Below are 27,453 nucleotides of genomic sequence, written 5' to 3'. Positions count from 1 at the left end.
CTAAACTGAGTGTCAATGACAGGTTAATCCTGAGTCTGTAGCACTTAATACTTTCCATGGTAATTGGCTGGATTAGATTTGCCCCAATTTTTATGAACCAGACATACATGGGCAATTTTCTACATTGCCAGGAAGATATCAGTGTTGTTGTTTGGCTAGGCGCTTTGTTAGATCTGGGAACATGTCTTCAGCTCTGTTAATATAATGTTTTTAGAGTTTGTAGCCTTTGCAGTATCCATCAACTTCAAGTATTTCTTGATATCATATGGAATGAATCAAATTGGCAGATTACTAGCATCTGTGACACTGGGATCTCAGGCTGAGGCTGAAATGGATCATTCACTTGGCACTTCTGGCTTAAGATGGCACACAAAGCATCAGCTTTGTCCTTGCACTGATGTGCTGGGCTGCTCCATCATTGATGAAGACATTTATGAAGCCTCCTCTTCTACTTAGTTGTTTCACATCCAACACCACTTATGACTGGATGTGAGATATGATTTTTTGGCTGTGGGATTGCTTAGTTCTGTCTGTCAAATGCTACTTTTGCTGTTTAGCATGCAGATATCTAGTGTTATAGCTTCACTAGTTTGACACTTTATTTTAGATTTTGTTCTGGTATGCACTCCTACACTTCTCCTTGAATCAAAATTGATCTTCCAGCTTGATAGTAACTGTAGAGTGGAGGATATGCCAGGCTTTAATATGAAAGTGTGTATGAAAGAAGTATTTTAATCTCCCTTTTAGGAAAACTGGTATTTACTTAGGGATAATATGAGATTTGTACTACTCTCAGCGCTCCTCTACACATTCTCTCCTAATAGGTGAGACAACCAGGCCAACTTGCATTCATGTGGCAACTACCTCCACCATTTCCCAGCTTGTACCAACTATCCACATCATCCACTCATGGAATCGATTGTATTCTGCACACATTGGGTTGGATTATCATGGAAGGGGCGGGAAGGCTGGGCTGGGAAACTACACAATGAAGCAGATCATCTTTAAGTAGTTTCACACTCACTGCATTTTATGGAGTCATAGTCATAGAGTCATACATCATGGAAACAGACTCTTTGATCCAACTCGTCCATGCCGACCAATTTCCTAAACTAAACCACTGCCATTTGCCTGCATTTGGCCATTATCCCTCTAAACCTTTTCTATTCAAGTTCCTGTCCAAATGTTTTTTAAATGTTGCAACTCTACCTGCCTCTACCACTTCATCTGGCAGTTCATCACAAAAACGCATCACCTTCTGTGTCCCTCTGGTCCCTTTTAAATCTTTCCCCTCTCACTCTAAACTTAAGCTGTCTAGTTTTGAACTCCACTCCCCTAGGGAAAGACCTTTGTTACTCACCTTTTCTATGCCCTCCATGATTTTCTAAACCTCTATAAGGTCACTCCTCAGTCTCCCAAGCTTCAGTGAAAAACGCCCTGCCTCTCCTTTTGCTCAAACCCTCCAATCTCAGTTGCATTCTTGCAAATCATTTTTGCACTCTCTCCAGTTTAATAACAGGGTGACCAGAATTGTAGACAGTACTCCAAATGTGGCCTTACCAATGTCTTCCACAGCTGTAACATGACATTCCAACTCTTGTATTCAGTACTCAGACCGATGGAGGCAAGCATGTCAAATGCCTTCTTCACCACTCTATTTGTAACTCCACTTTCAAGAAACTATATAACTGCACTCCTAGATCTCATTGTTTGACAAAACATGCCTTGCATTTATTTGAATTAAACTCCATCCACCATTCCTCGGCCCACTGGCCCAATTGATTTTCATTCCAAGGTGACAGGATGGAGTTGTCAAGGATATAAACCCAGTTGTAATAATGAATGCAGGTTATTAAACCTTCAATCTCCCTACACACCCATATGTTGTCTTATGTCCCCTCATATCTCCCTTCCATCCTCTCTAATATCCCCTATATCTGCTCATATCTCCCATGCTCATATTCCTCTTTAGTTCAAATAATTTGGATGGAGCAGTTTTTGACAGGCATGTCTAGAAAGGGTTCCTGATTCAATATGTAGATAGGCATACTAGAGGGGAGGCCATATTGGATTTGGTGCTTGGCAACGAACCATGCCAGGTATCAGATCTCTCAGTGAGAGAGCTGTTCAGTGATAGCGATCACAATTCCCTGACCTTTATTACATTCATGGAGAGGGATAGGAACAAATGGTATGGGAAAGTATTTAATTGGGAGGAGGGGGAATTACAATGCTAATAGGCAGAAACTGGGGCACCTAAATTGGGAACAGATGTTCTCAGGGAAATGCATGACAGAAATGTGGAGGTTGTTTAGGAAGCACTTGCTGAGAGTGCTGGACAGGTTTGTCCCACTGAGGCAAGGAAGGGATGGTAGGTCGAAAGAACCTTGGGTGTCAAGGGATGTGGAACATTTAGTCAAGAGGAAGAAGGAAGCTTACTTAAGATTGAGGAGGCAGGGCTTTAGAGGGTTATAAGATAGCCAGGAAGAACGTGAAGAATGGACTTAGGAGATCTAGGAACAAGAGGATGGCCAGAGTGAGGGTAGGGCCAATCAGGGATAGTGGATGGAACTTGCACCTGGAGTTGGAGGAGGTAGGGAAGGTTTCAATGAATAATTGACTACTGAGAAGAACCTTGATGTTTCTGAGGACAGCGTGAACAGACTGATATGCTCATACAGGTTGATGTTAGGAAGGAGAATGTGCTGAAAAGTTTGAAAAACATAAGGATAGATAAATCCCTGGGCCAGATGGGACATACCCTAGGTTATTACAGGCAGTGAGGGAAGAGATTGCTGCGCCTTTGGCGATGACCTTTGCATCCTCACTGTCCACTGGAGTAATACCAGGTGATTGGAGGGTGGCAGATGTTATTTCGTCGTTCAAGAATGGGAATAGGGATAATCCTGGGAATTACAGACCAGTCAGTCTTATGTTTGTGGTGGGCAAAGTATTGGAGAGGATTCTGAGAGACAAGATTTATCATTACTTGGAAAACCATAGATTGTTTAGAGATGGTCAGCATGGCTTCGTGAGGGGCAGGTCAAGCCTCACAAACCTTATTGAATTCTTTGAGGATGTGACAAAACACATTGGTGAAGGTAGAGCAGTGGATGTGGTATACATGGATTTTAGCAAGGTGTTTGATAAGGTTCCCCATGGCAGGCTCATTCAGAAAGTAAGGAGGCATGGGATACAGGGAAATCAGAGAAAATAGAGGGTGGTGGTAGGTGGAAAGTATTCAGCCTGGAGCTTGGTGACCAGTGGTGTTCTGCAGGGATCTGTTCAGGGACCTCTGCTCTTTGTGATTTTTATAAATGACTTGGATGTGAAAGGATGGGTTAGTAAGTTTGCTGATGACACAAAGGTTGGTGGAGTTATGGATAATGTGGAGGGCTGTTGTAGGTTGCAATGGGACATTGATAGGATGCAGAACAGGGCTGAGAAGTGGCAGATGGAGTTAAATCTGGAAAAGTGTGAAGCGCTTCACTTTGGAAGGTTGAATTGAATGCAGAATACAGGGTTAAAGGCAAGATTCTTGGCAGAATGGAGGAACAAAGAGATCTTGGTGTCCATGTCCATAGATCCCTCAAAGTTGCCATCCAAGCTGATAAGTTTGTTAAGAAGGCGTATAATGAGTTGGATTTCATTAGCAGGGGGATTGAGTTTAAGAGCCACGAGGTTATGCTGCAGCTCTATAGAGCCCTGGTTAGACCATACTAGAATACAGTATTGTGTTCAGTTCTGGTCGCCTCATTATAGGAAAGACATGGAAGATGTGAAAAGATGTGAAAAGATGTGAAAGATGTGCAGAGGAGATTTACCAGGATGCTGTCTTGACTGGAGTGCATGTCTTATGAAGAAAGGTTGAGGGAGCTAGGGCTTTTCTCATTGGAGCGAAGAAGGATGAGAGGTGACTTGGTAGAGGTATACAAGATGATGAGAGGCAGAGATAGAATGAATAGCCAGAGATTTTTCCCATGGCGGAGATGTCTATCATGACGGGGCATAATTTTAAGCTGATTGGAGGAAAGTTTAGGGGAGATGTCTAAGGTAGGTTTTTTACGCAGAAAGTAGTGGGTGTGTGGAATGCACAGTGGTAGAAAAGTCAGACGCATTAGGGACATTTAAGTGACTCTTGGATAGGCACATGGAAGATAGTACAATGAAGGGTATGTAGGTTAGTCTAATCTTAGAGTAGGATAAAAGGTCGACACGACATCGAGGGTTGAAGGGCCTGTACTGTGCTGTACAGTTCTAAGTTCAATGCTGCTTCCACAACTCGTCACATTTGGGCGGCATGGTGGCACAGTGGTCAGCATTGCTACCTCACAGCGCCAGAGACCCGCGTTCAATTCCCGCCTCAGGTGACTGACTGTGTTGAGTTTGCACATTCTCCCGGTGCCTGTGTGGGTTTGCTCCGGTTTCCTCTGACAGTCCAAAAATGTGCAGGTTAGGTGAATTGGCCATGCTAAATTGCCCGTAGTGTTACGTGAAGAGGTAAATGTCAGGGGAAGGGTTGTGCTTCGGCGGGTCGGTGTGGACTTGTTGGGCTGAAGGTAATACTGTAAGTAATCTAATCATTTCTTATTGCCACTCATACTCCATTAATACCCCTCTTATCTCCCATACATAGTTCCCTACCTGCTATTACCTATGTCTCCTCAGGCGACTGACTGTGTGGAGTTTGCACGTTCTCCCTGTGTCTGCGTGGGTTTCCTCCGGGTGCTCCGGTTTCCTCCCACAGTCCAAAGATGTGCAGGTTAGGTGAATTGGCCATGCTAAATTGCCCGTAGTGTTAGGTAAGAGGTAGATGTATAGGGGTATGGGTGGGTTGCGCTTCGGCGGGTCGGTGTGGACTTGTTGGGCCGAAGGGCCTGTTTCCACACTGTAAGTAATCTAATCTAATCTAATCTACTGTGCACCCTCATGTTCCCAAATATCTCTCACCCTTGCAACGCATTCTGCCTACCTTCTTTACCAGTGTTCACAACACTCAGAAAAAATGAGTCACTGGCAAGTCTGACAATTATTTGAAATAATTCTGAAATCCATACAGTAAGCAAAAACTTTGAAAGCATCCTTTGGGGAAAAGAAAAACAGCTCACTTTACAAACTTTTAAATGCACCAATCTTGAAGGTCAACCAAGCATTCGTATTGAGGTTATTCAGCAAGTTTATCAACAGAAGCCTGTTGAACATATGGCCTCATTATGAATACTTGCTGACTTGAAGAACAGTTGACACACTTAGATCTCATCAACAAATGTTTATGCAGCTGGAGAGAGGAGCAAGAAGTGTTTGATTGACATCTCTATTCTTTTGCTGTTTCTTTGAAGAGGTTTCCAATGCACATGTGCCTAAATTCACATTAAGAAGCCTGAAGTGGATGAAAACTTCTGACATTGATAATATGATTAACTGAGATTAGTTGACAGCCTCATGAAAAGGTAAGCAGAATGCAGAATGCAGGTGCTGAAGATCAGAGTCAAGAAGTTGGGGTGGCACGGTGGCTCAGTGGTTAGCATTGCTACCTCATAGCACCAGGGTCTCAGGTTCAATTCCAGCCTTGGGTGACTGTCTGTGTGGAGTTTAAAATTCTATTCTTCTTTGGGCGGCACGGTGGCACAGTGGTCAGCACTGCTGCCTCACAGCGCCTGAGACCCGGGTTCAATTCCCGCCTCAGGCGACTGACTGTGTGGAGTTTGCACATTCTCCCCGTGTCTGCGTGGGTTTCCTCCTGGTGCTCCGGTTTCTTCCCACAGTCCAAAGATGTGCAGGTCAGGTGAATTGGCCATGCTAAATTGCCCATAGTGTTAGGTAAGGGGTAAATGTAGGGGTATAGGTGGGTTGCGCTTCGGCGGGTCGGTGTGGACATGTTGGGCCGAAGGGCCTGTTTCCACACTGTAATGTAATCTAAAAAAAAAAGTGTGGTGCTGGAAAAGCACAGCAGCTGAGTCAGCACCCGAGGAGCAGGAGAGTTGATGTTTCGGGCATAAGCCCTTCATCAAGGGCTTATGCTTAAAGCGTCAACTCTCCTGCTCCTAGGGTGCTGCCTGACCTGCTGCATTTTTCCAGTGCCACACTTTCTGAATCATGCAAAGGTAAGAGGACTAATGTATTTCAATAGGAATGATGAATGGCCATTTTTTAGCTGTTGATGATTCAAGACTAGGCTGTCCCTGTGACTTATTTATTCCTCTGAGAGCTGTAAACAATAGTGACTTACAAAGGGGGCCTGACTCATCTACAAATAAGGTTGGTGGGAAGTGGTCGTTTGAACTTCTTTCTTTGCTCAAGGGTGGGGGTGCAACATGAACTCTCATCCTGCCCTGGCCAAAACAAGATCAGAAACCTGGAATCAGGCCTCTCTGGTCTTTTTTTAGAGGCTTCCAAAGCTGGCTCAGTTCAGCAACAAGTTGGTGAGTATTTAACAGACGACCTGGAAAATCTCTACAGACCCCCAGACTTCAGAACCTCAGAACTAGAACACAAAGGAGGTTTTTATTACCTTCGCTTTGAGCATGTTCTTCCAAAGGAATTTCTTTGTCCCATCAAAATGTATTAAATATTAATGAGATTCTGATGAAACAACTAGTCTCAAAGCTCTCAGTTCCTTAATTGTCTTTCTTGTTTTATTGAAATAAAAATTAAATACATATATTCTGTGTAAATCAGAAACAGTTTTGTTGCATGCTATAGACAAAAGAATAATTGGACACATTAGCAATGTCAGTATGATATATACATTCTAGCAGCATGCACAGTCTGGAGACATGAGGTAAATTTGAAACAGTCCCTGAGGTACAGCTGCATTTCACAAATATCCCGAGTCTTGGCTTATATAGACATAGTTCTTGCAGGGTTAGGTCAATTTTATAATAGCCGTTATCCACCGTTCTTTTTGGCCATATTGCTTGTTGGAGAGGAATGACCTAGAGTGGAGAATTTTTTTCATTCTTTCATGGGATACTGGCATTACTGGTAAAGTCATCATTTGTTAGCCAGTCTGCTGCAGGCACATCTACAGTGTCTTTTCCTTTAGGAAGGATGAAAGAGCAGGTGTGGGAAGACTTTCCTGTTCAAACCAGATTTTAAACTTGATTTTTCTGTTTGCACAGGAATCCCTGTTGTATACAATATATTCCCTGTGTTCTGAGCTTTGAAGACAAAGGGAATGTCCTTTTGGTGGGGTGGGAAAAGTGCCATGAATTCCTTTGAGAATATTTTAAGGAAATATTTATTAAAAATCTTACATTTTGTGCTGATCAATCTCAGCTTAGAGTTACTTCTTGTCATGTCTTCTCTAAACATTGTTACTATTCCAATATTGAAAAAAGTGACAACTACCCTGACATGAAGACAAGATTGAGTATGGCAGAAGTAGTACTAGCAAAATTTATATCAAAGTAAATTTATAATGAGAACTACATATTTTGTTTGGAAATGTAAACTGGGAAAATGGAAGACTTTTTAATTGATAGAAAGCAATCTGAAGCTAAGCGGTTTTCATTTATCGGTTACATCAGATCTTGTAACTTGTGGAGAAGCTGGGTTTGGTACTTTTCATCTTTTGTGAGACAAACTGCCTTCAGATATGCCAGTTTGCCATGGCAAGTTATATTTCTTCTTTTCTTTCTTCTTTTACCACAATTCTCCAAAATCATTTGTCCTTGGATTTGGAATCATTTTCATTTCACTTCTAATTTGTTGATCATTTTAGGTCAAGTTCGTTTAGTTTGATGTATGTATTTATTCTAATTTTACAGGTAATGCTTTTATCTTATTCCATATGTTTTCTGAATATGAAATTGTTAATATTCTCCTCAAAAACTTTTGTTTTAATTTTTCTCCTTATCACTTTTAAGTTAAAATTCTGCATTCTGGTGTATTCTGTAAGCTTCATATTGTTCTGTAGTCATTATATCCTCAGGATGCTCATTCACTCTATTTTCTGAATGTTCCTATTTACAATTGCCAGGTTAAGATAAACACTGTTTTGTGGTTTATATACACACAACCATAAATCAGCATATTCAGTAACTCACTAAGCCCACTTTGATCTTTCCCAATTAATACAGGGTGAAATGAAATCTTCCATTAAAATAATTTCTTGGTCTCGCACTTTATTTCTTAACTTCACAAATATCTTCTCCTTTTTCATGGATCTTAATATCTTTCCTCATCTGCTAGGATTAGCTTTGATCTTTTTTCCACATAAGAGATTTCTATCTTGAGCAATTAATTTTAATATTAAAAGCACTTGTTCCTCACCTTTTTCTACAGCATAAAACCCATCGCTTTTCCACAGCTCTCATCAGTTCTGAGGAAGAATTATATTGAATTCAAACACTAATTCTGCTTCTCTCTCCACAGAAGCTGCTAGACCTGCTGGGTTTCTGCAGCATTTTGTTTTTTATTTCAGATATCCACTATCCAGAGGTCTTTTGTAATTTACTTTCCCTCTCATTTACCTGTTTAAATTTATTAAATAATTAATTTCATTTACCTGTTAGTCGTCTCTGGTGTTATGGCTGCATCATTTTTCCTTTCTGAATGTTCTAGGGCTTTGAATATTAAATTAACTCCCGATCTCTTGATTTAGCCAAGTCATTTCACCTACGAAATTAAAGATTTGGGTTTCAGTGTGCTCTGCAGGAATGACAATACTGCCTTTCTGTGATATATCCTGAGGCAATCTCAATATACTAGTCAACATTAATGATTCCAAAAGCGACATTATAAGAGTGCTTTCATGAAAACCATTAGGGAGCCAGAGAGGGGTACCGTGTAAATCCTCATACTGCACGTGTGCTCTTCCAAGTCTGAAATGTTATTACCGGTGTTTTAACATGCATTATGGCTGACCTGGATGTTCCTGATGCTTAGATTGAGCATCTAAAGTGCAAGAATGTTTCATTCTCAGAACTAATAATTCCCACCACAAAGAAAATGAAAATGTACAGACTAAAGATTACAAATTACAAAACATATCCTAGTATATAGTTCTACTTACCCAGAGTACCTTCTGCTATGTAACTAGAGAATAGCTGATTGGGAACAGATGATTTATATTGAACACAGAGAACTGTTTAACATCAATGCCAAAGGCAAACAGAGTAAAACTAACTCAATTTGTATCCCACATTATATAACCTTGGTCAGTTATCTTACTTGACATTTTACTTTTCTGAATTGACAATTCTAACCTTTGACTTTAAATTCGGTGACAAACTTTTCGCCTCCCTCAATGTGTGATTTTCTGTAGTGCTACAACCTCCTGAACTATGTTCTCTCTCATGTTTGACTCCATTCCCTTCACCTCAGTACCAGTAACCATGCCTGTCTCCTGTACCTTTTAGCTTGGCATGCATTTGCTTTCTGATTTTGCGTCTATAAAATGTCGTGAGTTTGTCTCCTTTAAAAGTGTTACATAAATAACATACAAAAACAAATTGTGTCACTGCAGCAGGCCCTTGCAACTGCCTTCTTCCACCGCAGCCGCAGAAAAGGTGAATTTTGATATGAAATGAAGAGAATTGAAGAAACAAAACAAAAACAAAGAAGAATGCGCTGGCCATGTGAGCAGGAGGGTACGGGTTTAGGAATATTTTTGGAATATTGCGTGCAGTCCTGGTCTCCTTCCTATCAGAAGGATGCTGTGAAACTTGAGAGGGTTCAGGAAAGATTTACAAGGATGTTGCCAGGGTTGGAGGATTTGAGCTTTAGGGAGAAGTTGAATAGGCTGGGGCTGTTTTCCCTGGAACGTCGGAGGCTGAGGGGTGACCTTATAGAGGTTTATAAAATCATGAGAGGCATGGATAGGATAAATAGACAAAGTCTTTTCCCTGGGCTGGGGGAGTCTAGAACTAGAGAGCATAGCTTTAGGGTGAGAGGGGAAAGGTATAAAAGAGACCTAAGGGGCAACATTTTCATGCAGAGGGTGGTATGTTTATGGAATTAAGCTGCCAGAGAAAGTGGTGGACACAAGTACATTTGCAACATTTAAAAGGCAGCTGGGTGGGTATATGAATAGGAAGGGTTTGGAGGGATATCGACTGGGTGCTGGCAGGTGGGACTAGATTGGGTTGGGATATCTGGTCGGCATGGACGAGTTGAACCAAAGGGTCTGTTTCTGTACTCTACTACTTTGTGACTCTATAACCTCTTTGTACTTAGACAGCATACCAGCTTTATCCAGCCTGTCATGATTGTTAAGGTCGTTCATTAGAGCCATTTTGATAACAATGAGCATGATTCTGCATATAATGCCTAATTAGCACAGCAGTGTGTCCTTGTTTTAATATCCTATATATCTTCCAGTGATGCCCAATATCCATTAGATTTTTTAAATTGTTTTCAAAGACCTGATTAAATACCAAAGTTCATGTATTCCCTTAATTAATCCAAAATTGTCTACATCTGTGTCAATGGTGGCACATTTGCCTCAGAGTCAGAACATGTTAGGCTCGCTCTCAAGACTGGAGCACAGCATCTAAACTGTGTTAAGACAAGCTGTGGAGGAGGGATTTGCTCCCCCTTTTTTGAACTTCCCCCTCAGTCAATTGCAACAAATAGTTTTAATTTCTTGTTTAACATGCAGTTATCACACTTTAAATAAAATGTAATAATCTAGATCAAAATGAAACAGACTAATTACAAGGTTTTCTTGAGTGAAACAAATAGGAATTTTACCTACTCACCTTGAAACATCATAAAAACTTGACATCAAATGCACACACATACACAAATACAAGTATTATGCTTAAAAAGGATAGTACTTAGCATAGATGGAAAGGCAATTGCAGTTTCAAGTTTGTAGAACAATTGGATTGTGAGTATGACTTGAATCCTGAGTGTTTAGCTGTTGTCTTGATTCTTCATCAATGGCTAAGTTCACCGATATCCCTTTTGTTTTCAGTAAATGATTATTTTTCAAGTTGCTTTTTCATGAGGCAGTGACTTCCAGAGGGAGACACGGGGAGACTTCCAGCGTACTGTGGTTATCAGTTCATTTCTTCTCTCTCTACTTCGTTACACAAAACCTATTGTCTCATTCAGATGCAGTCCCTTTGTAAATTCAGGTGTCTGGTATCAGTTGTTTTTCCAAAGCTGGATGATCTGCAGGCAACGTATCAGGCTAAAATGAAAGTACAATACAAAAATTGGGATGGCATCATATGCATTCTGCATTCACTCTCCTTATGGGTTCAAAACCTGCTTTGGGACTCACTGTTGGAGTTGTTCACAAGATTGGCCACATTCCCAAGTCTTAACCTATCACTATTCAATTCTATAATCCATGGAACAGATTCAGGCATTGGGTGATAATCTGAGGTTTGTTTGACATTGGGTGTCTAGACTTTCATCCTTCACACACTCTCATTTAACAATGTTACCGACTGAGTTTTAAGACTCAATTCTGTCCTTTGGATCCACCAGTGGACAATTCTGTGTTTAATTTACTCTAATTTATATGCTCCTAATTAATTTTACTAGTTGTATTTAGTGTGGATGAGTTCCTTTGCCTCTTCTCTTTATTTTTGGGAATTTTTCCCTCCAACCTTTTTTCCTGAAATATTTCTGCCATCAAATAGTCATTCAATTACTAATCTACTCCCCTGTAGCTCTTCCACTAAGTGAGGCTTCACATTCAATTTCCCCTGGCCTATTTCAGAACTCCATTGCCTTCTTGGAATCAATGAAGACACCTCTTAACCAGATTGCAGACTCTAGCCTCTCATTTCTTGTCAAGCTCCCTGGCCTTTTCTTGTTTTCTATTATGGTCATTGGCACAGCTTCAACTCTTTTGACTTCTTCAAGCTCTGACTTGATCCTTTCTAACACTTTTGATTGAACTTCAGCCCTGTTTAAATTGAATGACCCACCCTGGCTACCCAAACCTTATGGTTTTACACAGCGTTTCCTGAACTGTCTCAGTTTGTGGTCTCTTTGTGCTTCCTGATATAATTAGAATTATCCTCCTTTAGTCATTCCCTTCCAAGTTTTGTTGCTTTTGAACCTTTCAGTTCCCGGCTTTCTACTGCTTGGTGATGGCTTTTTCCAGCTTCCCAAAGCAGTCCAAAGCGAATGATTAAGGGGTATTTTTTTCAATCAGTCAAGTTATTCTCCAATAAAATATCTATCCATGGCCTTAACAAGTTTGAGCAAATCCCCACTGTTATCAGACTCATAGATAAACTTCGACAACCTCCACACTTCTCCCTGTGAACACTTTTATCAGCACATTGGAATTTAATTTGCTTCCAGGTGGAACATTTTTCTCATTAGCAAGGTCTATATGCATCCAATGTCTTGGAGCATATTGCCTTTTCTTTCTGGCTGCTTGGAGGAGTAAGTGGTCACTATTCATTTTTAAACAGATCCCTAACAGCTCTCTTCATTCATGGTCATAACTGAACACTGATCACTTTTAATGCTAGACACTTGCAACTTGGGTTTCTGGGCAAAGTCAGAACGAACAATTTTTTTCTCTATCTCCAAGCTTCACGATTTAGAGACACTTGTGCTGCTTCCCGCCTGTCTCCCATCTCAATCTACCCTGTTAATGCTTAAGGTGAATTCTGATTTCTTTGCCTGGCTTTCCTTTTCTCTCGTTTGTCCTGGAGCATTTGCCTTACCTTTATCCCTCTCTGATCTTGACAGTTTCCACAGCCTACTTTCCTGAGTTAATAGAACAGTGCATTAACTCAGTCGTCAGCCAGAACTGGCTTACTGGGCCCTGCTCTCCAATATTCCTCGATAGAAGTCTGAAATGGAAAGGATATAGAGTTTTTGATCTACTCAAAGTATCTCTTAGAGCTTTTATTAGGAGGCGTGAACTTTAAGTGTCTATATTTATTGGGTACAAGTTAGCAGCTTAAGGCCTTTATATTCTAGTTATGTAGGCTGTTTCTTGTGGGTACAAAATGTTTGCCTGTGTGCCTCTGGCACGACTGATATGCAATAAATAGTCTCTTTTGTTGCCTCTTAGTAAGTATCATGCTCTAGGCAAGACGCAGGGAGTAACTGATCATTGTGAGCTTTTCCAGTCAGCTGCTCTGCAATAGAAATGCTCAACAGTAGATTAAGTTAAAAATCACACAACACCAGGTTATGGTCCAATGTGTTTATGTGAAAATACTAGCTTTCAGAGTGCTGCTCCTAAGCTATCTGAAGGAGCAGCGCACTGAAAGCTAGTACTTCCAAATAAACCTGTTGGACTATAAGCTGGTGTCGTGTGATTTTTAACTTGGTCCACCCCAGTCCAACACCGGCACCTCTATATCACAACAGTCGACTGGCTACTTTAAATACAGTGCTAACTTTTCAAAACAGATTGTCCAGCTTTTACTCATCAAATTTAGGAATTAAAACAATAAACTTAAATAATTCAGCCATTCTAAAAAAGCTCGGTTTTGCTTCCTTAGCAGAGCTGTTTGAACTGGAACTTCCTCGCTCTTTCTTGGAATTCCTTTTCTTTCCTTCACCCCCCTCTCTTTCCGAGTGGGACCATTCAGCACAGCCATTTTGGCACAGCCCATTTTGCCGCAGACCCATTTAGGCGCAGAACTATTTTGACGCAGCTCATATTCAAAATTATGGGCAAACCCTCGTAAATACTCAACATTATCTCTCTCACTAAATCTTGTTACGAGTGTTTGTATTCTAGCGTCCGCTTCCCTGAATTTCTTTAATTTCAACAGAACATCGTGCCCTGCTACGAGATGCTCAGAGTAAACGTCCCTTCCTCTCTGATCTTTTTGTAAACTGTCAATAAATTTCCAAATAACGGGATGTTCCACTCCAAGTTCACATTGTAATCTCCTGTGGGCAGCTTCTGCATGATTGTTTGTTCTGTCCTCATTGTTTAAAGTTCTTTCATATAAATTCCACATTCCAACTGGAAAAAGCCTACCATTTCCTCTGCGTAATCTTCTACCTACATAGTTATCTTCGAACCAGTCCAGCAGCGGTTGCAGTTCATCTGGGAGCGCATCAGCCAAATGTTCAATAGCTTCATCAATGTTTTCAATCGGAATAAACGCAAGACCAATTATCATTTTAGCTCTCAAAGAAAACTCTGAGTCAATGTTATACTTACTCAAGTATCTTTTTAACATTTTTACTAAAGAGAATAATGAAAGCAATAAAAATAATGTTTAATCTTTTAACTAAGCCCGAAAAGGAATAAATATGAGCTGCGCCAAAATAGTTCTGCGCCTAAATGGGTCTGCGGCAAACAGTCCGCGCCAAATCGCTCGTGTCAAAATGGCTGCGCCGAATGGTCCTACACCCTCTCTTTCTCATGGCATTCTTTTTATCTGTTGGATCTCTATTTCATTATTCTGTTTCTGTCTTTGCCATGCCACACATTTTATAATTTCTGTTTTCCTGGCTTTTGGGTGGAACTTCATGTCTACCTATCCCTTTTAATTTTTCTAAGGACAAGGCTTTTAATTTTTCATTTGTTATTAGAGCAAGATGAAATAACATATGTGGACATTTTAGCAATTTTTAATTTTAGACTCAAGAAATCGCTTTGCAGTTTTTTTTTTGAAAGCTTTTGAAACAATTTGTATCTCCAATCCAAATCTTTTATTAGTTCTTGGGTTCTAATTTGTCTTCATATTTGTTGCTAACAGGTGAGGAAAGAGGAAAGAAAAACACCTCCCATCTTTTTAATTCCCTCTCACAGCAAATGCCTTTATTTAAAGCATATAGCTATCGCACTTCAAATAAAAAACAATTAACTAGATCAAAGGAAGATACATTTTCTTGAGTTAAAGAGGAATTTTATTACCTTCAAATCCCAAAAAATAAAAACACAACACACACACACACAAGCTTAAAAAGCAATATATGTTCAAGAAACAGGAAGGTAAATGCAATCAGAGTTTAAAGTTATTAGAGTCCTTGAATTTGAGAATGATGAGTTCCAACTGTTTAGCTGTTGTGTTGTTTACTCAGCTTTGCCAAAGTTTGCAGATTTCCTTGAGTTTTTGGTGAATGTTGCTTTTCCACCAGGCATTGACTTTGAGAAAGATGGCAAGAAAAAGACTTCCTGCTTCTTACTATCAGTCCATTTTCCATCTGCTACTCCAAAGCTGTTGATTGAAATACAGATCAGTATGGAGTCAAATGTCTGGCATAATTATTTTGCCAAACTGGATGATCTGTAGGCCACTTTCATTCCAACATGTAGCTTCCAGAAAGGTGTAAATCAACTGAGTGTACAGATCTAAGTTTCAGTGTCTTTCATGATGTGGTTAATTTTGGATCAGCATGTATTTTGACAGTTTCATGAGTTTTGATCAATATGGTCAGGTGATCACAGCAGCCATGTTAACTCTGTATTTGTCGTCTTAGAAAAATTCACTTTATTCCAATGAAGGTCCCAGGTATTAAAATCAGATGATGAAAGTTAAATATCAACAGACCATGTTTACCATTATCATAACTGCAATTTCACAACGCCACTGAGGGAGCACTGCAGTACTGAAGGTGCTTATCAGGTTAGTTACTAAATCAAGATTACATTATTTCATTTTTAAGAAGAACAGGGATGTACTCCTGGTGCTGTGAATCTCTCAATTGCTTCACGTTATTCTGAATATATGGTTAACAAATATTTTGACTGAATAATTATTCATGCAACATAGCTATACCAAAGCTATATGTCTCAATCTAGACATTTTACAGTAACAAACCGTACTGGATCAGCATTTTGACCAACATCAAGGCAAGTTCTGTTAAACACAAAAAGTGCATTTATCTTCTTCTTCTTCTTCTATTTAATTACATCATGGCCAATTTGAATTTTAAACCCATATTAACAATGAAAATGAATTAAAGGAATAATATTGACTTTAAAAGTTAAGATCCCAAATCTTCATACAAACTAAATAGGAAAAATATGTTGGGCAGTACATAGAGGAATAGAGCAGGGGAGAGGGCATCTTTTGGATGAAACTTTAAACCATGGCGCCTATCTAACCATATAAATGGATGTTGTAAAACATGGCATAGAACAGCAGGGGTTATCCTCGTTAGCCTGGGACCAGTTAATATAGACATAAATACATCAGTAAAAAAAGATTATACAGCTATTATTACATTGTTGTTTGTTGGATCTTACTCTATGCAAATTGGCTGGCATGTTTACTTCAAAGAGTTATAGAGTTGTACAACATGGGAACAGACCCTTCAGTCCAACTTGTCCCCGACGAGCAGATATCCCAACCCAATCTAGTCCCACCTGCCAACACCTGGCCCATATCCCCTCCGAACCCCTCCTATTCATATACCCATCCAGACGTCTTTTAAACGTTGCAATTGTACTCACCTCCACCACTTCCTCTGGATGCTCATTCCATACATGTACAACCCTCTGCGTGAAAAAGTTGCCCCTTTTATATCTTTCCCCTCTCACCCTAAACCTGTGCCCTCTAGCTCTGGACTCCCCCACCCCACCCCACCCCAGGCAAGGGTTTACTTACAACAGTAAGCATGCTCCCAAAGTATCTCAGTAGCTGTAAAGGCCTCACAGTCCATTTTGAGGCGGTGAAAGGAGTAATGTTAGCATCAGTTATTTGTTTTTTCTTGGGAATAACACACAAGGTGGTCAAACATCCCATATTTTCTTGGACCGGTCGTATAAATTGGCTTTTTGCCCAGAGGTCCACTTCAGGCCTGGATGGGAAGTGTTTTATCCCAGACACCAGGCAGCTTTTTTCCTTTGTGCAAAATGTGGCATAGCAGGCAAATTTATAGCGCAGTCACGTAGGAGTCTGGGAGGAGCACAGACCTGGTATCATCAAAATTGGAGCAAATCACACAACTGCATAACTTCTTCCACATACATCTCCCATGGACACATGACAAGGCATATTAAGACCCTGCTGCCTCTCTCACTGGACACCCTGCAGTCTGCGTATCGTCCCAACCACTCAACTGATGATGCCATTTCCACCACCCTCCATCGGGCCCTTACCCATCTGGAGAAGGACACCTATGTCAGATTACTGTTCATGGACTTTAGTTCTGCATTTAACACCATCATTCCTCATCACGTGATTGCAAAGCTGAGACTATTAGGCCTAAATACCTTCCTTTGTATCTAGATCCTGGACTTCCTAACTGGGAGAGCTCAGTCGGTCCAGATTGGGAACAGCTTCTCCAATAACATCACACTGAGCACAGGGGGCCCTCAGGGCTGTGCGCTCAGTCCACTACCGTTCACTCTACTGACACACGGCTGTGCAGAGATGCAGGTCAAATTACATCATCAAATTCGCTGATGACACAACAGTAGTAGATCTCATCAGCAGGAACTATGAGTTAGCATACAGACAGGAATTTCAGCAGGTAATGGGCTTGTGCCAACAAGCGGTCTGTGAACGTGGACAAAACAAAAGAGATGGCTGTTGACTTCAGGAGGGCAAAGAGAGACCACTCTCTGCTGGAGATCGACAGCTCCCCATGGAGATCGTGAAGAACACCAAATTCTTGGCATCCACCTGGCAGAGATCTCACTTCGTCTGTCAACACCAGCTCCACAACCAGAAAAGCCCAGCAGCGTCTCTACTCCTCCCAACTCACCACATTCTACAGAGGGTTCATTGAGAGTACCCTGAGCTGCTGCATCACTGCTCGGTTTGGTAATTGCACCGCCTCAGACTCTAAAACAGATAGTGAGGACAGGTGAAAAGATCTCTCCTCTTCATTACAGACTTTTTCGCCACATGCAGCATCCAAAAGGCTAAGAGCATTGTGGAAAACCCCTCACTTAAACTCTTCTGCCTCCTACCATCTGGCAGAAGATACTGGAGCATTTGGTCTCTCACGGCCAGACTGTGCAACAGTTTCTTCCAGGTAAAAGAGAGTGCTGCAGATTAGAGTCAAGTATGGTGCTGGATAAGCACAGGAGGTCACGCAACATCCGAGGTTCAGGGTGGAAAAAAAAGAAAAATCGACATTTCGGCCAAAAGCCCTTCATCAGGAAGTTTCTTCTCCCAAGCCATCAGCCTCCTTAACATTGTACGATCAGACTTTTTTCCACTTGAAATTCTTTGCACAACTTAGAATTTACAAGAATAGTGTCTGTTAATTATCCTCTTTTTTTACACTGTAATTTGCATGTTTTGCACTTCTTAGGCACTTTATGCCATCCATGGTACAATCATGTACTTTCTGCCGTCCATGTAGCATCCTTGATCCTGGAGGAAAGCTGTCTCATTTTTAAAATTGTATTTGTTGTATATGATAGAAATGACAAATAAAACCTACTGTACTACTCTCTTTCTCAAACCCACCATCCCTGACTGATGTCAACATCTCACCAGCACCAGTCATGTTATAGCATCCACCTCCAAGTATCATCTCCACTACATCCCATGCTCAAGCTTCTACCAGCAAACTCCCACAGCCAAGCATCCCTTCAGTTTCTCTCAACCACATTTATAGAATCACATAGCACAGAAACAGACCCTTCGGTCCAAGCAGTCCATGCTAGCCACATTGCAAATGTAAACAACAGTTGGTCAACCTGCTAAAACAAGATGGCAATTCTAAAGGGCCAGCACTACCCCTCTCCCATGGGCTGAATGGCCTCATTCTGTGCTGCACCACTCTGGGTGGAACGTTTACTCAAACCACAGAAGAATGGTCAATAGATGTGGGTAAGGGAAGGCTTTTGATCCCTTTGCCCCCACCCCACCGTAAACTCTCCCGCGCGGCCTCCACCTTCTGGAAAGTTCTGCGAGTTGAACCAATGACGTCATCGCAGCGGCACCGCCATATGGCGGCTTCTCGAACATTCTTCGGCGTTTCCCGTTTAAAACGGCCTTTTCTACCGGAGGCGGGATGAAGAGGGAGAAGGAGGGTCAAAATAATAAATATTCACCTGCACTTAATAAAAAAAATACACACCGTGAGAGAATCACGAAAGAAAATACCCAAGGAAACGCTCTATAACGGTTTTTTTTTTCAAAACAGGACCGGAACAAACCGGTTCCAACCGGTCGGGGGCTCGATCTTTTAGGTGGCAAAAGACGCGCCTGATTTGATGTATTTTTAATACTCCCCCATCATCAAAACTTCCTTTGTTATTAAATAAAAGTTATGGGACTGAGGAATGATTATTAAAGACCCCGCGCTTTTCAACCGTTTCTACGTCTGACTTTTTTTTTGAACAACTGGCAGGCGCTAGGGCTGGGGAAAGGGACCGGAAGTGGTTCCTTTTGATTTCTCCGCAATCCCCCCCCCCTTCCCTCCTCTCACCTCCCCTCTTTGCAGGCACGTAGTCGTCCTGGTTGGGGTCCTGACGGGGTGGACGGGGTCCTGGTGCCGCCATATTGCAGTCAGATCCCTTGTTGTTCTGTGGATGTGAATGAGTCGCGGGAGAGACGGACGGTGGGAGAGGGAGAGAGAGGCATACACATTGCAATCGCTTCAGCTCCGTCACCTGAAGCACTTTCCCCTCCCCATCCCCCAACCCTCCCCTCCCCAAACCATCACTCGCGCTGAAGGTAAGTAGTGCTTCGTTACTTTTTTTTTAATAAAGCAACCTTTCCTTCACCACCACCACCCCCCCTCCCCATTCCAATAATGGGGTGTGGTTCCTAACATGTTAATAAGTATAATTTCCCTTCTCTTTCCCTTCCCTTCCTTTTTTCCATAACACCCTCCTGCATGCTGATATGTAGTAGCTACAAACTGGGCAAGTGTATGTGTATACACTCACTTTTCCTCATTCTAGCTGTTGTAAATCTGAACGTTTTCTCAATACTTGGGTGTGCATCTCCCTGTTGCTGTTGAATTTGTTTAAGCTCCATATCGAAGTTCAGTTAGAATATTTCCGTCCTGGACAATTTTGAAAGGAACTTATTCTTTTTTAAACCATTCAGTAGGAACTTGTATTGGGGCGGTGGAGAGGAGAAGAGATTTTCATCTTAATTGTCTTTGTGCAAGTTCAATAAATGTTCGTTTTTATGTGTACTGCTTTCTGTAGGATGTGTGACCACAATTGTGAAGCTTTTTGGGAATGTTGGAGTTAAATATGAATTTAAAGTAGATATTGATGAAGGTTTGATTTGTGTAATCAAATAATTCTTTAATGAAAAAAATTGTAAGCTTGTCAGGGGGAAGTAGAGGATAATCTTGTAACGATCTATCTTGTTGCTACTTTTTTGGAAGTTAGGCAAACTTTAGTTTTTTTGAGCACAACTGATTGCGTCTCAATCTTTCTTCCCTGTGATGTCTTACTCTCTCTCTTTCAAATATAATACTGAATTTGCCCAGTTGTTTGCAAGAGCAAAGAGTCCTGTTATCATTCAGAGTAGGAAGTGTGCATGTGGGAGATGGTGTCTGGCAAAGTAGTGTTCTGCAAATGTTTATTGGCGTACTATTATAGGAAGCATTTATACTTTTTTGTAGAAGTCTGATATCAAGTACTTGTTAAAGTTAACTTAAATAATTTGTGTAGTTTATATTTGAGGAGAGAATTTCAGCACAGATATTGATCCTGTTATTTGAGTTAATCTTTGTGACTTTGTGCAGATTTTACAGTAGCAGTCCATTTGAACCAACTGCTCTAGCTATGTTTATACTCCACATAAACATTGTGTGTACTTCATCCTAATAAGTTCAATTTATTAATTTTCTCTTGTATACTTAATTATCTTACCCATGAATCATCCATGCTAGCTGCTTGTATAATATTTTCAGCTTTCTGTGGCAAAACGTTTTAGACTTTCAGAAAGAAACAGAGACTTAAGTTTTATTTGGGCGTGGGGGAAGAGGGAGGAAGAGCTTTTTTTAAATTGAACTTATGTTTTGTAATCACCCTGTTCAGAGATGGTATTAAACACCAATGGAGCTAGTGGAACTTTGAACCTAATAATCCTTTCGGTCCAGGTGTAGGGACACTACCACTGCACCACACGAGGACCCTCATGAAGAGATTGTTATTAGGTTGTATAGCTATGTTATCAGATGTCTGAGAAATGAACATGTACCTTAATTGCTAAGGAAACTGAAACTAAATGAGATAATAAACAGGCTGTGAAATCCCATTTCAACTAGAGGTCATAACCAGCAGGGTTCAAATAGTTCTTTCTTTTTCAATAGTAAGAATAGACTCAGTTTCTAAAGTGAAATCACGTAGGAGCCTGCTGAGAAAACTGAAATCTATAAAACCATAGAAAATCTTTGGCTATGCTGAAGATCTGGGTTTTAATAATAATTGATCGTACTGTACTCTGGTGTTATTGAGTATCCAGATGAAGATGCCTCTGGGAGAGTTAGGATGTCAGGTCTGTAATGGCCAAATTGAAAGATGTGTGTAGTTGTGATAGTAATTGAATCTGAACTTCTGATAGAGGAATGTGGTTATCGGAATATTTGAGGGTCATATCCTCCATGAAAGAGGGCAGTTGAACTCTACTGTCGGAAGTTGAGAGACTGGCTGTGCTTGGTGCCACATGCTGGGAGTGCTGCCTTGGTAAGCTTTGAAATATGTTGCCAGTTATTTATAATGTAGTTTATGCTTTCAACAGAACTTGCATGTTGGTTCATCTTTGTGTTGACTTTTAGTTTGAATGTTAAAGAAAAAGACTTAAAGTGAAATCTTGTCCATCAGTTTCTTCTTGGTGCCATTTGGGAAGTTCACTTGCATCGCAAATCTAACCATGATTTTTCACGGCAAAGACTGAACCTGTTCTTGTGTGCATATGTTTAGACAGCAGTCTGTAGAGGATAGTGATTATTTCTTCACTTCCTCATCCAGGCTTTAGTAAATTCAGGAATTTTGAGTCAACTATTCTGGTAAACTTGGTAAATTATGGAAGGCCAGACTTTGTTATACTTTCCTACCTGCACCTGTGGATTCCACCTTTTCCAAAACAGCCTGTCAGATAATGGAGGGAAGGTCATCTGGTCTGACCCTTTCTATATCTGTTTGTGCATGTCCACTGGGTGTGGGTACCCTGGCATAGGTAGGCAGTTGTTTATTCCTGATGGATCTGGAGAGGTTTGTGGTGAACTGTTGAGTTCCTGTGATCCTCAGTGGTGTTAGACAGGAAGTACCAGAATTATGGGTCAATAGTGAAGATAGTTTCTTGAAACAGATTGGTGTATTCCCCAGCGTGTGGTATCCTTGGACTCCTATGGTTGTAGCTTTGGAATTTCAAGAAACTGGGTATTGCAGTGTATCCTGTAGACAGGGTGCACCTCTGTCATGATACATTGGATGGAATTCCATTCAAATGGTCTACTTTGTGGATTAGATTGCTTACAGTGTGGAAACAGGCCCTTCGGCCCAACAAGTCCACACCGACCCGCAACCCACCCAGACCCATTCCCCGACATTTACCCCTTCACCTAACACTACAGGCAATTTAGCATGGCCAATTCACCTAACCTGCACATTTTTTGGATTGTGGGAGGAAACCCACGCAGACATGGGGAGAATGTGCAAACTCCACACAGACAGTTGTCTGAAGTGGGAATTGAACTCTGTCCCTGGCGTTGAGGCAGCAGGGCTAACCACTGTGCCAACGTGCCGCCCACTAATGGTGTCCAGCTTGTGGTGTTGGAGCTGCAATCATTCAAACAAGTGGGGCCTTTTCCATCACCCTTCTGACGTGTGCTTTGGAGACAGTGACCAGGCTCTGAATTCCTAGCATCTGACCTGCTTTTGCAGCCATTGTATTTATATGGCTGGCCCAAATTGCTCTCTGGTTAATGAGGGATGGTGCAAGTGCAAATAGTTTGGGAGTACAGAACTTGAGTATTGCTGTTAAACACTTGTCAAAGCTTTTTGTTTTGCAATCAGCAGGACAGTGTGGAAGAAATTTCATAGTCATATGGTATAGAAAGAGGCCTTTTGGCCTACCATGCCTATGCTGACCAACAGGAAAACCCTTCTACTTATGTGGATAGCTTGCAAGGGTAAGATGAAAAGCTTTGACAAAGCTGTATTCTTTTTAGCAATATTTATAATGCTAATGTTAAATTTTGGGAGTGGGCATTGTTGGAGGTTGTTGTCACCAGGCATGCATAGCCAAATGATTTGTTGGTACTCATCAGCCTAAGCTTGAGTAATGGTCAAGGTCATGCCACAAGTGGGCTTCATCTGAGGATTTGAGAATGGAACTGGACATTGTGCAGTCATTTATGAGCATCCCCTGATCTGACCTTTATGATGAAGAGAGAACTGAGGCAACTGAAGGTAGTTGGATCTAGGACATTGACCTGACTACTTCCTCCAGTGATATTTTGGACTGAGCAACTTTTTCCACTGTGATCTCCCTCTGAGTGAAGAGTTTTTCCCCGGACTCTAGTGAACTCTGTCTTCAGTTTCTTTAGGTTCCATTTACTCTAAGGCTGCCTCAATGTAGTCACTGTTGCTTTGCTTCTGGAATTTAGCTGCTTTTGTGCTTGGACAAAAAATTCGGTTAGATCTAGAGAATGCTAATGTTTAGCAGAGTATTGGTGCGGATGTACAATTTAACACCCTCCCTCCTTTGACTTCTTGGCTGATACTGATTGGAGTCAAGACTAGAGTGGTGCTGGAAAAGCACAGCAGATCAGACAGCATCTGAAGAGCAGGAAAGTCGACGTTTCGGGCAAAGGCCCTTCATCAGGAATTTCTGAAGGGTCTTTGCCTGAAACTTCAATTCTCCCGCTCCTCAGATGCTGCCTGACCTGCTGTGCTTTTCCAGCACCGCAAATCTTGACTCTAATCTCCAGCATCTGCAGTACCCACTTCTGCCTGATACTGATTGGGGTTGGGTTTGCCCATGTTTTTGTGGTCAAGGTATATCTGAACAGTTTTACTTTTTTCTGTTGGTTGTCTATTGTAATTGTCCTGAAGCAGCTTTGATAGAGGCACAGCTATATTTGTAACAGGGGAGTGCTTTGCCCAGTGATGTCCCAACTCCTTTTCCATTATGTTTTTTGTTTAATTCCAAGCAGCCAACTTGAACCCACTGCTTTCTAGTCCGTGTAACTCATGCTCAGCAAAAGTGAAATTCTGCTTTCAAAGCTTTTCATTTTGGAGGGAAAAATATCCTTCATTATTAAATACATTTGTGTATCCTCCTTTAGGAAGGAGCATGTAATTCCAAACTTTGAACAGGACTGAGATGCTGTGAAATGATCAGGCAGGCCTGTTGTTTATAACATTTCTTGCATTGACCTACATGTGGTATCCTCAATGGAGTCTGTTTGGCTTATAATTGAGGAGGATGGTGTTCTCTTGTTACTGTGATCCAGAATTTGCCCATATGCTTAGGAATCTTGTGACTTTAATCTATTTTTCTGATCAACCTGTTCAGAGATATTATTATACAATTCAGAAACACGTAGGACTTGAACCTGGGCCTCTGATCCATGAGTGCAGGCATTATCTCAATCCTATAGATTCTTTCACAGTTTGAATTGAATCTTATCATGTGCAAGCACTTTTAGAAATGCCCGAGTGCTGCACTTTTGTGAGTCTAGTGTCAGGCTATCCAACTGTAAGTACCAGAACATCTTTTTTCATTTATGTGCATGTGCTGCAGATTGTGATCATAGTGATTCTTTCCTCTTCTGGCTGGAGCCTGGGAACCTGACAGATCAACTGATGCCAAAAGTGTGGACCCCAATTATGGACACCATTGATGAAAATATTGCTTCGAAGTTGTTGGAAAACAAAACTAATAATAGGAATACAACAAGGTCTAGATTGTCAGTGATTGAAGATGAGCTACCCCAGAAGAGTCCTACCATTGCTGAAAGCATTCTTGTAGACTGAGGTTCTGAGGTTGAGATTATTTCTGACCCTGCCTGTGCAGATGTTGCTTTATCTCTGGACTTGAGTGCAGAAACCTGAGTTGAAAGCATCCTTAAGATGTCCTGAAGAAGGGCTCATGCCTGAAACGTCGATTCTCCTGCTCCTGATTGTACTGTAAAAAGCTAAATTAAGACTTCATAATTGAGGAAGGAAAAATGTAAGATGACTAACAATTAAGTCAACCTTTTCACTTTAAAGTGTGTACCAGGAGGATCCATGGTTCAGTTCTGGTCTTGGCTAGCTGGTTTCAGTTAGGGGTGCCACTGTAATCCAGTAGGGAGTGGAAAATGTTTTATTCTTCGATCCCTGATGAAAGTGCATGTGGATCTTAAATGGGGCCAGATTAGGCCGTCTCCCACACTGAAATTACGTATCTAATGCTGCTTTTCTAGGCCTGTATGCAGAATGGCTGCAGGGCTGTTGTGGCACTGTGGTACTGTCCCAGTTTCTGCATGAGAAGGCCTGGGTTTTCAAGTCCCAACTGCTTCAGAGGTGTGTCATGACATATCTGAGAAAAAAGGAGAAAGTGAGGACTGCAGATGCTGGAGATCAAAGCTGAAAATGTGTTGCTGGAAAAGTGCGGGTCAGGCAGCATCCAAGGAACAGGTAAATCAGCGTTTCGGGCATGAGCCCTTTTTCAGGATATCTGAGAACATTGATTACAAACCTACAGAATGGCTGTTAACTGCTATGGATGGGTATCTCTTTTTCTATCTTCTAATTTGGCATTTACATATTGTCTTAATTTAAAAGGAAGTGGCATGTATTATAAAGTGGTGAGAATGTGAATAGGATATAAGCAGGTAGAGAAAGACTTAAGTTCTGAGTTTTGTGAAACAAGAGGTTCAATTGAGCATGATGCAGATTAGATAACCTCAATCAACCCACCTCCAGGACTCTAACCCATGTAGTGCACAGAGGACGCTAATCCCCCCGCCTCCCTAATGCAGCACAGAGGACTCTAACTATCTCCTGCAAAACTATCTCTTGACTGAAGTAATTACTGTTTGAGGAATCCGTAGAATAGAGAGCGATTGAGCGAGGGAACAGTCTCTGGCATAGGGGAATACAGAGAGGGACCAAGGTTTAAAATCTTACCTTGTGGGCCCATCCATCTTGACACCGCTGTTCTGGGCAGCCGCTGACACTGTTCGATCTTAACTATCCGTTTGGATCCTGCCAACTATGCCAATATTGTTGTCCTATGTCGCAAAACGCTCCTTCTGTATTCCAGACCCTGGATGGGGAGAGACCAATTGCCCATGTGCACAGGGACATGAGTTCACGGTCTTCTGGAGTCATAGTCATAAGAGATGTACAGCACAGAAACAGACCCTTCGGTTCAACCTGTCCATGCCGACCAGATTTCCCAACCCAACCTAGTCCCACCTACCAGCACCTGGCCCATATCCCTCCAAACCCTTCCTATTCATATACCCATCCAGATGCCTTTTAAATGTTGCAATTGTACTAGCCGCCTCCACTTCCTCTGGAAGCTCATTCCATACACATACCACCCTCTGCATGAAAAAGTTGCCCCTTAAGTCTGTTTTATATCTTTCCCCTCTCACCCTAAACCTATGTTTTTTTAGTTCTGGACTCCCCCACCCCAGGGAAAAGACTTTATCTGTTTAGCCTATGCATGCCCCTCATAATTTTGTAAACCACTCTAAGGTCACCCCTAAGCCTTTGATGCTCCAGGGAAAACAGCCCCAGGCCCCAGCCTATTCAGGCTCCCTGTAGCTCAAATCCTCCAATCCTGGCAACATCCTTGTAAATATTCTCTGAACCCTTTCAAGTTTTACAGCATCTTTCTGATAGGAAGGAGGCCAGAATTGCACGCAATATTCCAACAGTGGCCTAATCAATGTCCTGTACAGTTGCAACATTACCTCCCAACGTCTGTGCTCTGTACTCTGACCGATAAAGGAAAGCAGACCAAATGCTGCCTTCACTATCCTATCTATCTGTAACTCCACTTTCAAGGAGCTATGTACTTGCACTCCAAGGTCTCTTTGTTCGTCAACACTCCCTAGGACCTTACCATTAAGTGTAGAAGTCCTGCTAAGATTTGCTTTCCCAAAATGCAGCACCTCGCATTTAGCTGAATTAAACTCCATCTGCCACTTCTCAGCCCATTGGCCTATCTGATCAAGATCCTGTTGTAATCTGAGGTAACCTTCTTCACTGTCCATAACACTTTCAATTTTGGTGTCATCTGCAAACTTACTAACTGTACTCTTATGCTTACATCCAAATCACTTATGCAAATGACAACAAGTAGTGGACCCAGCACCGATTCTTGTGGCACTCCACTGGTCACAGGCCTCCAGTCTGAAAAGCAATCCTCCACCACCACCCTCTGTCTTCTACCTTTGAGCCAGTTCTGTATCCAAATGGCTAGTTATCCCTGTATTCCGTGAGATCTAACATTGCTAATCAGTCTCTCATGGGACCCTTGTCGAACTCCTTACTGAAGTTCATATAGATCACATTTACCGCTCTGCCCTCATCAATCTTCTTTGTTACTACTTCAAAAAGATTCAATCAAGTTTGAGAGACATGATTTCCCATGCACAAAGCCATGTTGACTATCCCTAATCAGTCCTTGCCTT

General features: G+C 41.5%; 1 protein-coding gene and 1 long non-coding RNA gene across 4 annotated transcripts in view; one reads left to right on the top strand and one right to left on the bottom strand.

Annotated features, from left to right (window-relative positions):
* Positions 1-10,068: 10,068 nt before the first annotated feature.
* Positions 10,069-19,275, bottom strand: LOC122542263. 2 transcript variants are annotated; one of them, XR_006309766.1, is made up of 3 exons: positions 18,548-19,275; positions 12,642-12,770; positions 10,069-11,140 (listed from the first exon to the last, which is right to left on the bottom strand). It is a non-coding gene; the product is annotated as an uncharacterized LOC122542263 (long non-coding RNA). The 2 variants fall into 2 exon arrangements; XR_006309767.1 differs by having other exon boundaries at positions 18,745-19,275.
* A 41-nt stretch (positions 19,276-19,316) lies between these two features.
* Positions 19,317-27,453, top strand: part of LOC122542262 (SUMO-conjugating enzyme UBC9) — a 46,334-nt gene continuing 38,197 nt past the window's right edge. The window contains exon 1 of one of the 2 annotated variants that reach the window (XM_043679815.1): positions 19,317-19,529. The gene's annotated coding sequence lies outside the window, so the exon portion shown is untranslated. The remainder of the gene's footprint in view (positions 19,530-27,453) is intronic. The other variant, XM_043679814.1, reaches the window with a different exon arrangement.

Source organism: Chiloscyllium plagiosum, chromosome 39 (assembly GCF_004010195.1).
Source record: "Chiloscyllium plagiosum isolate BGI_BamShark_2017 chromosome 39, ASM401019v2, whole genome shotgun sequence".
NCBI lineage: Eukaryota > Metazoa > Chordata > Chondrichthyes > Orectolobiformes > Hemiscylliidae > Chiloscyllium > Chiloscyllium plagiosum.
Note: the sequence above shows the minus strand (reverse complement) of the source record. Positions and strands in the feature narration are given on the sequence as shown.